Source organism: Aegilops tauschii, unplaced genomic scaffold (assembly GCF_002575655.3).
Source record: "Aegilops tauschii subsp. strangulata cultivar AL8/78 unplaced genomic scaffold, Aet v6.0 Super-Scaffold_100192, whole genome shotgun sequence".
Lineage (NCBI taxonomy): Eukaryota > Viridiplantae > Streptophyta > Magnoliopsida > Poales > Poaceae > Aegilops > Aegilops tauschii.
In genome coordinates this window covers 94,405-110,138 of record NW_027332456.1, presented here as the reverse complement: position 1 = coordinate 110,138, position 15,734 = coordinate 94,405, and positions in this window count along the sequence as shown.

The window sequence follows — 15,734 nt, the reverse complement described above, 5'->3', positions numbered from 1 at the left end:
AATAAAATTACTGCTGGTATGTTATTAACAGAAAACATACCAATGACGGCTTCGGGGTTCTCTTTGGCTTCATAGGCGGAGAGGTGATGAACGTGCCCAGTGATGTTTTGCTGGTTTGGGCATGACTCCATAAAATTGACTTGTGGCCTGAATAGAGCATTTGCCTTGCTGTTCTTGGGACACTGTCTGTCATAATGTCCGGTTTGCCCACAACTGAAGCAAGAATTGTTGCGCTGGCACTCCTCGTGCACTGGGTTGGTCACGACATTCTTGACTTGGGTGGTGGTCTTGTTAACATTCTGTTGTCAATTGGGCTTATTCCACCTGAGTCTGCTGCCAGGTACGAGCCTTCTGCACGGGTTGCCCATCCTTCTTTGGCTCAAACTTGCGCTTGTGATCGTTGTTAGCAGGCCTATTATCCGATACAAGCTTGTGCTCCCTTTCAGCAATGAAAGCCTTGTTCACCAGAGTTTGGAAATCTGGGAAATCAAACATACTGAGGGTACACCGGAGTTGCGGGTTTAATCCACCAAGAAATCTGTCAATCTTTCTTTCTTTAGTGGCCACGTCATATAGGGAGTAACGTGACAGATGATTGAATTTTTGCAAATATTCACCCACAGACTGATTTCCTTGGAGGAGCGCGAGAAATTCACGCTGCTTAGTCTTCATAATTCCAGTAGGGATATGATATTTCCTGAACTGATCCTTGAATTTTGACCAGGTGATTTATTCATCAGCAGGCCACATGGTTTTTATATTTTCCCAGCATATGGCAGCAGCGCCTTCAAGATAATGAGTTGCAAATGGAAATTTATCATCTTCTTCAGTACGAGCAATCTCAAGTTTCCTCTCAATGGTTCACAGCCAATCGTCTGCATCCAAGGGATCAATAACCTGACTGAAACTGGGAGGCTTGGTCCTCTGAAAATCTGACAGCTTGGAGTGATGACCGTTCTGATTTCCATTCTGTCCAACCATAGCTTGCACACTTCTTAATATTTCAATCAGATCATTATTCCGTCTTTCCTCAAACATACGCAGAATTTGCTCGGTGGAGGGCGGATTTGGCGGTGGAGGCGGTGGTGGAACGTACGGCTCGGGGGAGTGTCCTGCCTGTCATGCGGAACGACGGACATGAGTACCCTCGCGAACGTTGCTAATGATGCCTCCCTGCGGCATCCTATTGTGGATTTCTTCCAAGACAACGTAACCGAGATGGGAAACATTCAAAATGAATTGGGGAAAAGCCAGCAACAAAAGTCCGAGGAAAAAAAACCGAAATGACGAAGAAAATATGGCGAATAAAATAGAGTTCCAACATAATTATACATAGACTCATACATGAAAGATAAACAACATGCCAGGTTCAACTACTCTCATACATGAAACGAAACCTCATGACTCGTACGACTACACTCGTACACCATCCTGACGACTGCGAATACTCAGAAGCTCTACTGCTCTGCTGGCGCTGCGGGGTCCTCTCCTGAAGCGGACTCGGATCCCGAATTGACGAGGTTAACTGAGACCTCCGGGTTAAAGGTAACACGACGACGCTGCCTCGAGGGCTCTCCCTCAGGGGCAGGTGTAGGGTGAAACATCGGGGCTGCAGGAGTAGTGAGAAGCGAAACCCACTCAGCAGGGGCACTGAGCGGATTCACGGTTGCGGCGCCCGAGCTACTCAGGGGAGTAACCGGTGAAACAGGGGAACTAGAACTGGCTGGAATATAAGGAGTAAATCCCAGGGAGGATGGAGCAGTGGCAGACCTTGTAGAGACTAAAGCAGATGCTAAAGCAGTACGAGCATGAGTCAGCTCTCGAGCCAGCTCGTGGATCATAAGATAGCTAGCGGTGATATAACGAGCTAGGTGGCTAGCAACACTATCAGACTCCGGATCAATGATAGGGAAACGGACACGAGCATTGTCGTGCAGAGAAGGATAGTAGTAGAAACCTGGGTGGTTCTGCATCCGGACCTCGTTATAACGAAGCTCGACAAGGACCTCGAATACAGCAAACTGGACACCCTGAGAAGCGGTGGAAGCGTAACCGCTCCGAGAGGTACGAGTGTAAGTGCTTGAATCAGAACTGGTGCACAGTGTAACCACGACGTGATACTCATACACTGAGTCAGCTAGACGCTCCCGGTACACACGATAGACTGGTCATCACCGAGGGGGTACAGCCGACGCCACACATTACGAAGGAGATTCGGCGACGTGAACGGCATCAGCTGTAACTGGCAGGGATACGGCACCGGAGCCATCTACACTCACAACCATTAGTAGGTTAGCATAAAAATAAAGAAGTGCATGCAATGCAACAACCAGCTACAAATGCTACCGGCACTCAACTAAAACTCGTATCTAACGACCAGTTAGCACGTCGTAGTCTAGCGTGTCCTACAGTCAGCGCGGCTCTGATACCAAGCGTTGTGGCACCCCGGCTCAGAGCAACCGGTTTACCATGCATTGCCAGCCAGAGACCATGTCTTCTGGCAACACACAACATCTTGGTACAGAAAACGACCGCTTTATTGATGTTAGCGGATCAAAGTTTATATTACAACAGGTAGCGAGGCCAAGCGGCACACACGATGCGGCTAAACAATATGTACATTATTTAGTGAACATAAAGGGGCCTCGCATAACAACTACGCGGCAGCGGAACAACGTCGTAGCGGAACTCCATAGCACAGGGACACCAATGTGGACACGATCTAGACTCGGACAGCACTCCTTTCCAACGAGACTTTCCTAAAATCTGGCATGACACGCCAGGTCAGTACATTGAATGTACTTGCAAGCTCACAACAAACATAAACATAATGACAAACAATATCATGATAATTAACCAATTATTAATAATGCAACAAGATAGCCAACATGCCGTGATCATGCTCCTGAGAGAAAAATCTCTCGGACTGGCTTACCAACGGTGATCGCTCTTGGATCACAAACATACCAACCTCAAGGACTTAACTAGGGATATCTCGTGATCTTTTTGGCGACCACAACCACGACCAATATTTGGTCTCAAACAGTGATCCTTCCGGCGATCACAACCACGACCAACACTTGGTCTAAAACAACAAGATGACCTTCCCGCCATCATCAACAGTGAAAAGTTCATAACTTAGTGTGCAAGATTTATTAAACATTGACCCATGGTGTGACCTACTTTCGAGCATGTCCATAACCGTGGACTCGGCTATCGATAGATTAATACACTCTGCAGAGGTAGCGCACGGTACCCACACCACGGAACCCATGGCTTCGCACTCCCATTCGGGTGGACCAACGGCATTCCGATGAAAGCCCTCCATTGCCATGACACTCTCCCGGCCACTCCGACTCACTCCCCACTGGGCTAGTCCTGGGTGGCCCCGTGTCTACCAAAGACACAACGACCACCGTCGTGGCCAAAACATAAACTATCCCACACGGGGACACGGTACCCAAATCTCAACAACGGGCACACAAGGTTATGTCTGCTTACCGGGCCAGGGTACCGCACACCCATAACCTTCCCTCATTGGAGGCACCGACCAGAGGCATGACAACGGACCGAATAAAGGCCTTCCCACAAAGGCAAATGTGGTTGCACTGGGAAAAACTCGTTTCAGTGGCACCATGACCCGGTCAACGATATATTCAAGTTGAGTTATTATCAGGTTCAACTTAAAGTGAAAATAACCGGTGTCATAGTATGCCATGAAATGCAACACTAACATATGCATCACATATCAACGGAAATGACTGAGTCAACTATATCCACACTAAGCATCAACAACTCATGACACTTCTCTGGTTAGGATTAAACCTTACTTTAAACAGAATCCTTCTAGCAAATTTATCATTTTCCTCATGCATGAAAAATAACTCCATATAATTATTTATATCCATAACTATATTACTCTTTCATAACAAAAATTAATTCTAGTTTCTTTACCAACTTAGTTAGCTTTAAAATTTCTCTAAATCAAGCATATTAACTTAAACCAGCAACTAACAGAATATAACTAACATAATAGTGATTTAAATGCATGGATTAAATCATTCATTCAAGTAGGAATATCACAAATATTATAATGGCACCATGAAAATGTTGTTGTGGCTTGCCTTAGTGCAGATGAGGTTCACAAGCCTCCTAGTGATCCTCAAGACAAGCCTCACCCTCTGAAAATATTTATAAACACAAAAAGAAAACATCAAGAACTCTTCTAAAATTCACCAGCAAATCTAGACAGCAGGGGAAAATCCCATTTTTGGTGAGCTGCTAGATTTCTTTACAAAGAACACAATGCAAAAAGAATCAATTCATTTGGACTTATGGTTAAAGAGTTTTGGCTGTTTGAAGCTCTCTGGAAAATATGAAATTTGAATTTAAATAAAAACAGACAGGGCGGGGTGACGTCGAAGGCGTAAAGCCTCAGGGCGCCACCACTTGTACCGCTTCGCGCGCGTACTAAGTGTAGCTGGCCCCGCTAGTCAGGAAACAGAGGACGGCGCGGCTCCGCCGGAGCACACGCCGGCGATGAGGGCTTCTTGGCCAAAACGAGAGGGAGGGATCGAGAGAGGAGACGGAGGCACACCTACCCGTACCCGTAGAGTAGCTAGGGGTGGTCGAACGGTGTCGGAATCAACCTCTCTAGCGGAGGCAGAGAGCGGAGGTCGCCGGAGACGAAGACGACGGCAAACAGAGGCGACTCCAGGGGCTCCAACCAGGCGGAAGAGCACCACCGGAGAGTGGCGGAGGCCCTGGAAGGGTTACCCAGGCCTGGGAGGGGCTGGAGCTATAGAGACGACCCGAGGGGATCGCCGGCCAGCTCGAGCTCCGGGACGGCGGCCCGCGTCCTGCCCGGCCGGGCTACGGCTATCTACGAGCTTGTGGAGTGTGTGGGAGGCGTGGATGGTGCTCGAGGAGGCTGGGGAGGGCTCCATTTATAGCCGAGCGTCGAAGGGGGGTTCGGGCTCCGCCGGTGGACACCTGGACACGGCGCCCGGTGACGAACGGCGTCAGTGAGAGGGAGAGAAGGCGACGCAGCTCACGGAGGGACTGTGGGCGGACGGGGACGAGCACAGGTGCACTGGGGTGACGACGAGCACAGTGCGCACCGCACTGTTGCGTTGGCCGGACCGCGCCTGTGCTCGCTGCGGCGAGCTCCGGCGTCGGCGAGCGGCAGGAGGGAGTTAAGAGAGCTTGGACGAAGATTGTGGCGAAGTTTGGCAAGCTTAGGCAGTCGGGGCAGCGAGCACGCGAGCAACAGAAGCTCGAGCGACGCAGAGCGCGTCGACACGCAGGTTGGCATCGTGTACACGCGTGGTGACTGCGTGAACTCTTCACTCAGGCCGATCTAAGTCCAAATTTCATGTCTGGCTTGTTGCTCGTGGTAGTTTTGAAGATTACCACGCTTTGGTTTGGACCCAGATGCTGTAGGATAGATTTCAACTGCCTGGTAAGTTTCTGATCAGTAACTTTGAGAGCATACTGTGGTCAAACGGCTGGGAGTTGAGGGCTGGGCTTTGGAGGCTAGCAATCATCTAGTAAGGTGATGATGCACAAGAAAAATGAGCCACAATGGATCAAGTAAAATGGTAGTTGCTATAGAAACCACCATTTCTGTCCAGAACAGAAAATATTTTCTGTAGCAAAAATATTCCAAAAAGTGATGAAATATTTTTGCTCAGGAAGGTGCCCTAGGGTTCAAAGAATATTTGTGAATTTTCTCAGATTTTTGTGGGCAAGAAAAATTGGGGTTGCTTTGGAGCACATTGAGCTAGCTAGGGTTTAAGAGAGGGAAATGAATATTTTTCATTTAAGAAAAATATTCCATATATTATTTTGAGGTGAACCAGAGAGGGAATGATAGTTAGAGAGGGAAATAGGACACTTGGGTGAAAGCCAAGGGGTACCCAAGTGTTAAGTCCATATGAAAAGATTAAAAACTCCAAATTTCAAATTCAAACCAACTGAAAATCAGGCAAAGAAAAGAGGGCAAAAACCAGGCTGCACAAATATCAAGCAGCTAGTACACTTATACCCCACCTTGTATTTTCGGTTTAAACATGTCTCTTCCGCTTAGCATCTGTCATGTTTTGCACTGGACAATTTGATACAGTCATGTTTTGCCCTGGACAATTTCATACTGAATTGATTTGCTTGTTTAGAGCAGAAATATAGCGCCTATTCTTCATCAGACCAAGGATATCCATGTTTGCAGTGATGGAAGAGGTGAAATCGATACAACCGAAATTGAGCATCCAATCATTGAATCATGTCCTGCACCTCCAATGTAGGTCCACCCTGCCAATAAATTCACATCCAAACCACTAGTATTACTATCTAATGACAGTACAAAAAGAGTAGCAAGATAGTAGGAAACCATGTACCTTCGTAATGAACAGCTCATAGTGCCACCAATTGGATATAAAGGTTTGGAAGAAAACATGCTCCTAATGTTGAACCAGTTGGACTTTTTGTGCAGTTCCACTAAAATCGAGCATCCCTGTTTGCATAGATATTGAAAGTGTGATTACTATAAAAGTGGCACTAGTTGACGCATAGACTCACAAATATAAGCATTCTAGTTTCTTAGTGGGAAAAGGTAGCAAGACTGTTTCTAACCACCTGTTCAAAGGAATAAATAAGGCAACATCGGCTGATGTCAGAAAGGCATATATAGTCCTTTCTGAAAGAATGATCGATTCCTGACCTTTCCTCTTCTTTTAAGCATATTTTGTGCAGTTCAACTAAAATAAAATGCCATCACCGCCTTGACAATTCGGTGACACTATACAAAAGGAAATGACTTAACATTACATCATGATGTCAGGTATGTAGTCGACGGGCATTAGAGACAAACTTACAGACCTCCTCCGATAACATAATGAACATTAATTTTAAGAAAGGTGTGACTAGCTTTACCGGGATAATTTGAGTGAACTCTACACCCTCTGTTCATTAATATAAGATGTTTTCGTGGTTCAATTTAAAGTACCCAAACGTCTAGTATTTAGAAAAACAGGTAGTAGTTTTCTTGAGCGCATATCCGGGAAAGCTTGCCACACTTTATTTATGTCCATACGCTAATGCAACACCATTCAAAATTTCGAATACTACAAATATACACTAATCTAGTGGCTAGTGCAACAGTAGAGTAGTTATTTTATTACAGGGTACAGTACAATGGTTTTACTGAACAGATTTCAATAAACTCTAGCACTGGAAGATTTCTATAAGAATTAACAATACAAAATGTAAAGGTAACACGTTTCATCATTGGTATACTAGCTATGCATGAGCATTAAACCAAATACAAAAGTCTGAAGGTAACTAGCATTATTAACTAATGACAGTATAAAAAAATTGCAAACCATGTACCTCCAAGGTAAATATCATTTCGAACTCGGGGGGACCTTAAAAATTGCTAACCCAATCTTGATAATCGATCAAACGTAAAAACTTGATCGAACGAATCAAGAGAACAGCCGGAGGAGGAGGTGCCCACTCTTGACCTTTCCTCTTGTCTTCATCATTTTTTTTGCAGTTTAACCAAAATAAAATGACATCAGCGCCTTGGCATTTTGGTGACACTGTACAAAAAAAAAACTTATCTCATGAAAGTGAGGTATGTAATCTATAAGCATTAACAGTGCAAAAATCTGAAGGTAGTAACAAGTTTCATCGTTGGTATACTGGCTATGCAACAACATTAGAATGCCTTAGATGAAATATCTTTAATACATCCACAATCAACAGCTAACCCTGAAATAATCCAGTGACATTAAATGTCATTGCTTAAATTTATCGGTGGCATTAGACTGAGTGCGACATTAGTTAAATGTGGCATCACTTTAGTAGTAGCATTGCTTGACTTGACTACTAGCGGTATACTAACAGCAAAAAATTGACAATAAGAGCATGGGGGGCCCATACGGACAGTGGGCGCACCAGTACGATGTACCTCCACGGACGCATAGAGTGGTGAGGGAGGTATGGTTGCCCAGAGCAACAAATATCCAGGCAGCATATGTGGATTACGTCCCATTTTTGTTCTGTTTAGCCACCTTTTTCCTATGTGAGGACAACAAACCGATCGACCTGGTCATTCTCTATTGCGTTGTCATACCTTTCTACCCTTCTTCAACCAAGAGACACGAGACTCGTTCCTTAGCTACTGATTTTCCCCTTTTCAACCTAGATGCGGGTTCGATGCCTACTCTCTTGGACAGTATAGTCTCCCTTCCTTTCCTTATTCAACCCAGACATGGATTAGTCTACATGAAGTAGGGTTTTCTTTAATAGTGCAAATTAAGGTTTTCGTCTGCGTGACCAGCAGGGCAGAGGATAGCAAATTGGGAAGATGGTGGAGAGGAAAAAGATCCACATGGAGCGACGTGGCAGATGGGGCAATAGAACAAGGGTATGGTTCGAAAAGAGGTAGCATACCTGAGGATCGGCGGGAAGTGGCTTCGCTCATGGTCGTCGTCCTCCGCATGCACTACGACAGCAAGCTTGGGGACGGAGGCCATCCCGCGCGGGCGCTAGGTCTGAGAGGACAACCTTGTCGTCAGTGTGTGACCTCGCTCGCCGACGACGAGTGCATCAACGCTGCACGTCCTTTTCTTCCTCGGCAGATCTGTGACCACCAGTGAGGAGGGAGAGAGAGGTCGTCTTTTTTAGATCTGGAGAGAGGGTGATAGTGTGAGAAGCAAGTGGGCAGCCCTTAGCAAGAAAGCTCTGAAGCTCCAGCCTATATATCTTTTTTATACTACTAGTACTAGAGGTGGATTAGTGGTAGAGTAGTTTATATTTTCTCTGCAAAGCGTACCAGTTAGTCATGCTTCAAAACTGAACGGCACGCCATTAAAAAAATAAAGGTCGATAACTAATACGACACCTCGGGCCAACGCGGCCAGCTCACATTTTGCACGAGAAATTACAAACCATGCTTCGTTGACATGTGGTCCCGTTCCAACATGTCAGTGAGACGACGGCGAGTCCTTTTGTACAATTTCCGAAAGGACGTGTAGGCCGGGGCGCCTCTTCATGTACCGTGGCAAACTAGCAACCGTCCACCGACTCTTCGCCTTTCCCTCTCGATTTGGAACTGCTGTCGCACGCTCTTCCTCCCTCCTCAATTTGCCTTCACCCTTCCTTCTGCCATTGTTCGATCGTCTTCTCCATGGAGGGAACAAGCCGGAAATGACCCCGTTATTCTTGCCTCGATCTGAAAGATGACATGGTGGGGGAACTCATTGATCGGTGCGACGTCATCACCTCGGCTAGCATGGCAGGTTCGTTCAAGACCATTCTCGACTCAACTAATAACATCATTACAAGGAACCCAAGGGTCCAGGAGCGGTTTGATTTCCCTTATCTTATTTGCTATAAGCCTGTTCGCATGGGCGCCGACGACGGAGGCCTCGCCTTGTGCAAGTTGATACCACTTGATAACGATATGTGTGATGTCAATATGCCATCGCTTCAGGGTAAGGCCTAGGCTGGCGCAAATGGAGATTGGGTTGTTTATATTGGGTACAATTACGAGTGGGAACTTGTGAATGTGTACACTCGTCAGCGGATTCCACTTCCAAAAATCTTCGAGTACCCTGAGGTTGAGCACACATATGATCTACGTACGTTCAAATACGATCATGGTGACTGTCGTCTACGGAAGATAGCAATTTCTCGAGTTCCCAACTGCTCTTGGAATTACGAGAACTATCAAGTTGTTGCTATCTTCGACAAGCTTGTTGCTGTCGTTACTGATTCCCTGGTTCGTCCATGGATATTGCTCAAAAATCAGTTTATGTACACGGATGAGTACTGTGATGCAATTGAATACGAGGATCTTGTGTTTGCTGCCACCACTCGTGGCACTGTTTTTGCATGGGATCCTCGTAGTTTCGGTACGTTTTTCTTCCACCGTAATTATAATTGTTTCAGCCACATGCATGCGGGTTAGCAAGTTTCTCTTTACTAATTAACCTTCTTCTTGTGTTTCCAAGGTCCTGTGAACATTCCACCACCTATACTTGAAAATTTTTATAACCAAGGGGAGATGACGATGGTGATGATCACGAGCATGAGGACGAGCAGAACTTATATACCTACTGGCGCCTGGCAACTAATTCCGATGGATCACCTCGTCTTGTCTGTATACAGTGCACTGTGATTGTTACTACTGAGGTAGCAGGTGTTGTCTCCCATGGTCGCCCTCTCCAGACCTATTCCAACACCCGTTGCAGGGTATTCGGGATGGATACTAGTGTGCTAGCGCCAACACCGTCTCGCTGGTACAGTATTGGTAGTCTTGGAGCAAACTCGCTCTTCCTTGGACCAAACTATCCAATGATGGTTAAAGGCGATCCAGCTGCTATTGACACTGCGTTACTACCATTTATGAGAAGCAACTGTATCTATACCTCAGACATTGCGGTGGTTCCCTACCCTGCTCCTGATATATGCTGCTTCAGCCTGGATGATCAGTCCTGCGTTCCTCTCGATATTGACAATAGCTGGCCCTTCCCAGAGCACCTATGGTTCAAAGCAAGCGTTTCCAACGCCAAGGATTGGTTGAGTTGAAGTTCATTTCATTGCTTGTTATTAGTTGTGTGATGAAAACTTCAGTATTTACTGGAATGTTTTGTTGGAAATAATATATACTCCAACATGTATCATCGTTGTCGTTGTGTGTTGATGACTTGTTGTATGTAATGAATGGTACATTTGCAAATGCGTGTCATAGACTCAATTTATGAATGGTTTTCGGGTCACTTCTTGGAGTGTGAGTACCGTAGTAGTATAGCCAGCATCCGGTTAGTATATGAAGTTGCCACATCACATAGAGCCAACCTAAAATTGGAGTACCAGATCTGAGATGCCACGTGTACCAGATGAATGACTCCAAGTTCGACCACCGTCATGCTAGGTGCGAGCCGAGGAACATTGTTGGAGAGACCCCCCTCATAATTTTCCTACATTGGTCGTTTGATTCATAGGATAGAATGCTATAGGATTATTTCCCTATGTAATCTTGTTTTAATTGGCAATCTAGCATCCACTCCAACTTTTGTTTCACTTCCTTTGATCCTACGAAGAGAGTACTTGCTCTAAATGATGTGTCGTTGCAAGAGCCGCCTATATTAATTAACCATGCTCTAAAAAGGTGGACCAGCTTTGGCTGTAGTAGTACTGTACTAGGTTAGTAGGTGACCTTGCGCTTGGCTCTTCTCCTCTTCTGAAAGTCGAACAATAATGATGGTACTGTACTACTTCTGGCAATCTGACACCAAATGAACTGCTGCATGTCCACCGCTTGTAAGCAAAAGTTTCTCCTCGTGCTGCGAGCCACCACACACGTGTTGGCGAGGGAGAAGGCGTAGTAAGCAAGCTTCTCGTCGTTCTGCGAGTTGAAGGGACACATCAAAGTTACGTATTTATTAGTACTCTCTTCAAAAAGGGCCAGCCATGTCCACGGCTACCATCCCGTGCTCTGTCATTGAGTATGTGCACTATTCACGTGCCATCGAGGAGAAAAATATTGCGTAGTACTAGGTGCCATCGAAGTGCACGACTCACTTACGCACTGCATATCTCCATTTTCCTGCATGACACACCACCTTGATGCTAGATGTCCCGCGTGCCATGGAGGCATATAGTATGATTTTGTAAAATGGAGGCATATAGATGTCCCGCGTGTCGGCAACAGGATGAACAAAGCTCATGTCTTAAACGAAAGAGTGGAAGAACATAGATTCCCGACGACCGAGAAGGAGCAACAAACCTCGGGGTGGAGCGTCTGCACTCCTAATATTTTATATTATTCAGCGATATAAAATCAACCAAATCTCTCCACGTTCCTATACCATTCTATAGTATGAGAATAACTTTGAACGTAAGCCATTGATTCCCTCTATCCAATGGTCATAGTTGGAAAATCCAAACAAAACCAAGCATTGGATCAACTCTTTTTTCGAGATCAACTCTTTTAGCACTTAGATTGTTGCCGCCTGCCCACCTAGCCCACCTATATATCCGCTCATGTGTGATGACCACAGGAGCTATCCACTCAGATTGTATGTTAAAAAAAATAAAGGTCGATAACTAATGCGGCACCTCGGGCCAACGCGGCCAGATCGCATTTTGCACGAGAAATTACACACCATGTTTCGTTGACATGTGGTTCCGTTCCAACATGTCAGCGAGACGACGGTGAGTCCTTTTGTACAATTTCCAAAAGGACATGTAGGCTGGGGCGCCTCTTCGTGTACCGTGGCAAACTGGCAACCGTCCATCGACTCTTCGCCTTTCCCTCTCGATTTGGAACTGCTGTCGCACGCTCTTCCTCCCTCCTCCATTTGCCTTCACCCTTCCTTCTGCCATTGTTCGATCTTCTTCTCCATGGAGAGAACAAGCCGGAAACTACCCCGTTATTCTTGCCCCGATCTGAAAGATGACGTGGTGGGGGAACTCAATTATCGGTGCGACGTCATCACCTCGGCTAGCATGGCAGGTTCATTCAAGACCATTCTCGACTCAACTAATAACATCATTACAAGGAACCCAAGGGTCCAGGAGTGGTTTGATCTCACTTATCTTCTTCGCTATAAGCCTGTTTGCATGGGTGCGGACGACGGAGGCCTCGCCTTGTGCAATTTGATGCCGCTTGATAACGATACGTGTGATGTCAAGATGCCATCGCTTCAGGGTAAGGCCTGGGCTGGCGCAAATGGAGATTGGGTTGTTTATATTGGGTACAATTGCGAGTGGGAACTTGTGAATGTGTACACTCGTCAGCAGATTCCACTTCCAAAAATCTCTGAGTGCCCTGAGGTTGAGCACACAGATGACCTACGTACTTTCAAATATGATCATGGTGACTGTCGTGTACGGAAGATAGCAATTTCTCGAGTTCCCAACCGCTCTTGGAATTACTAGAACTATCAAGTTGTTGCTATCATGGAGAAGCTTGTTGCCGTCCTTCGTGGTTCGACTGGATGGATATTGCTCAAAAATCAGTTTCTATACATGGATGTGTACTGTGATGCAATTGAATACGAGGGTCTTGTGTTTGCTGCCACCACTTGTGGCACTGTTTTTGCATGGGATCCTCGTAGTTTCGGTATGTTTGTCTTCCACCGTAATTATAATTGTTTCATCCACATGCATGCGAGTTAGCAAGTTTCCCTTCTCTACTAATTAACCTTCTTCTTGTGTTTCCAAGGTCCTATGAACATTCCACCACCTATACTTGAAAAATTTTATAACCAAGGGGGAGATGACGATGGTGATGATCACGAGCATGAGGACGAGCAGGGCCCATATGCTCACTGGCGGCTAGCAACTAATTCCAATGGATCACCACTTCTTGTCTGTATACAGCCCACTGCTGATGTTACTACTGAGGGAGCAGGTGTTGTCTCCCATGGTCGCACTCTCCAGACCTATTCCAACACCCGTTGCATGGTATTCGGGATGGATACTAGTGTGCTAGCACCAACACCTTCTCCCTGGTACATTATTGATAGTCTTGGAGCAAACTCTCTCTTCGTTGGACAAAACTATCCAATGATGGTGAAAGGCGATTCAACTGCTGTTGACACAACGTTACTACCATTTATGAGAAGCAACTGTATCTATACGTCGGACATTGCGGTGGTTCCCTACCCTGGTCGTGATATAGTAGGCCGCTTCAGCCTGGATGATCAGTCATGCGTTGGTCTCGAGATTGATAGTAGCTGGCTCGTCCCAGAGAATCGCTTGTGGTTCAAAGCAAGCGTTTCCAACGCCGAGGATTGGTTGAGTTGAAGTTCATTTCATTGCTTGTTATTTGTTGTGTGATGAAAACTTTAGTATTTATAATGTATCCTCCTTGTCATTGTGGGTTGATGACCTGTTGTATGTAACAAAATGATATGCCTGTGATAAACTTACTAAATTTATGAATGGCTTTCGAGTCGCTTCTCTGAGTGGGTGCTGCGACGGTGCAACAGGTTATCGGATGAGACCAATAAACAATAGTACACTATTTGTACTAGCTTCACATGCTGCACTATCTCTACGTCTACGTACGTAATACAACAAGTTTTAAACTTGAGACCAGCCACCCATCCTCACAAAGAACACTTTTTAACCTAGCACAGACTCTAGGAAATTTGGGCATAGTGTGAGGTGGGCCATATGTTAATGTGTTCACTGTACATAACAGCACCTCGAATCCTAGATACTACTACTATAAGTAGTAGGAGTAGTAGGGTGGCATGGGCCAGAACAAGCATTCACGTCCAGGAGTACGGCACACACCACCAGCACAACTTCCATCTGACACCATATTTCTTGGAGTCCGTGCTACAACAATCTCTTCAACCTCGTCATTTCTCTAACTCAGCCATCGCGCGGCGGGCGAGGTGGGGGTTTGCCGATAGTCGGTTTCCTCAACTGCGGTCCCACTTGTAAGGCCAACTCCAACGCACGACCCCAAACGGACCTCCGTTTTGCCCGGATTCTGTCCGTTTGGGTAGGGCAATGGGGTCGCGTCCGGGCCATTTCTCGGATGCAGTGGCCGTGCGCCGAACGCGCGGACGCATCCCGGCCGCGTACATTTTTCTTTGCAAACACATATCTTTTTTTCATCATTGAGTTTTTGGTACATGCAAATACATCACCAAAATTTTTACTAGAAAAGCAAGACCAAAGAAAACAAGAACCACAAGAATACATTTTAGAAGATATCCAACTTCCATAATTGCTCCTGTAAGTTGGATTAGTGCCTTCTCGATGCATTCATTGTAGATCTGCGTAGGCTCGATCTTGCGTGCTTCTTTCTTCTTCGAGTGTAAAGAAGTAGACGTGTCTACCCTCTATTCTATCAACAAGTGCACTAGTCTCATCTCTAGTCTCTATGCTAGCTGAAAGTGCTAGAACATCTACTAAATTGCGCTCTATCAATATATCGTTGTACTCTTCTTCCCAATACCAAAAGTTGCATCCATTCTACACAATAAAATTTTAAGTTAGCACAACTAGTCTAATCCGAGAGCACAACCGAAGGTTTGGTCGAGTTCTTCCTCCTTTTGCCGACACGTGGGACATCCAGCATCCAGGTCGTGTCATGCAAGAAAATAGAGTGGTAGTTGAAGCCACGTGATGTGCATCTTGGGTTAAACTGTAAATAGAATCTTTCTACTCTTGAGTAACTCCAAAAGCGGCCACCGAATATCTTTATTAGATTTGTTTTTCATCACCAGCACGTCGAGGTGAAAGATGTGCAGGTTCAGTGGGTCCTCTTGCGTTTTCACTGACATGTGGGACTGCATATGAGCAAACAGACGATGGGCTCCGCGCGTCTGCTGGCTAGCTGAGAAGAAAGATAGAGGAGGGCTGTGCACGGACTCCAGGAAATTTGTTCTACGTAACCAGCACCTCGATATAGTGGGGTGGCATGGGCCATAACTAGCATTCATGTCTAGCAGTTGGGCACACGCCACCCACACGAGTCCCATCCGACACCAATTTTCTTGGAGTCTGTACCACATCCATCTCTTCTCCCTCCTGTTTTCTCAGCCATCGCGCGGTGGGCGGGGTGGGGGTTTGCCGATAGTCAGTTTGCTCAACTGCGGTCCCACTTGTAAGTGAAAATGCAACACAGCACGCCTTCCCCCTTGAGCGGCGTGCCGGACCAACCGTGTGGGGGTGCGACGCGAACACGGCAGGCTTTTCCTTTT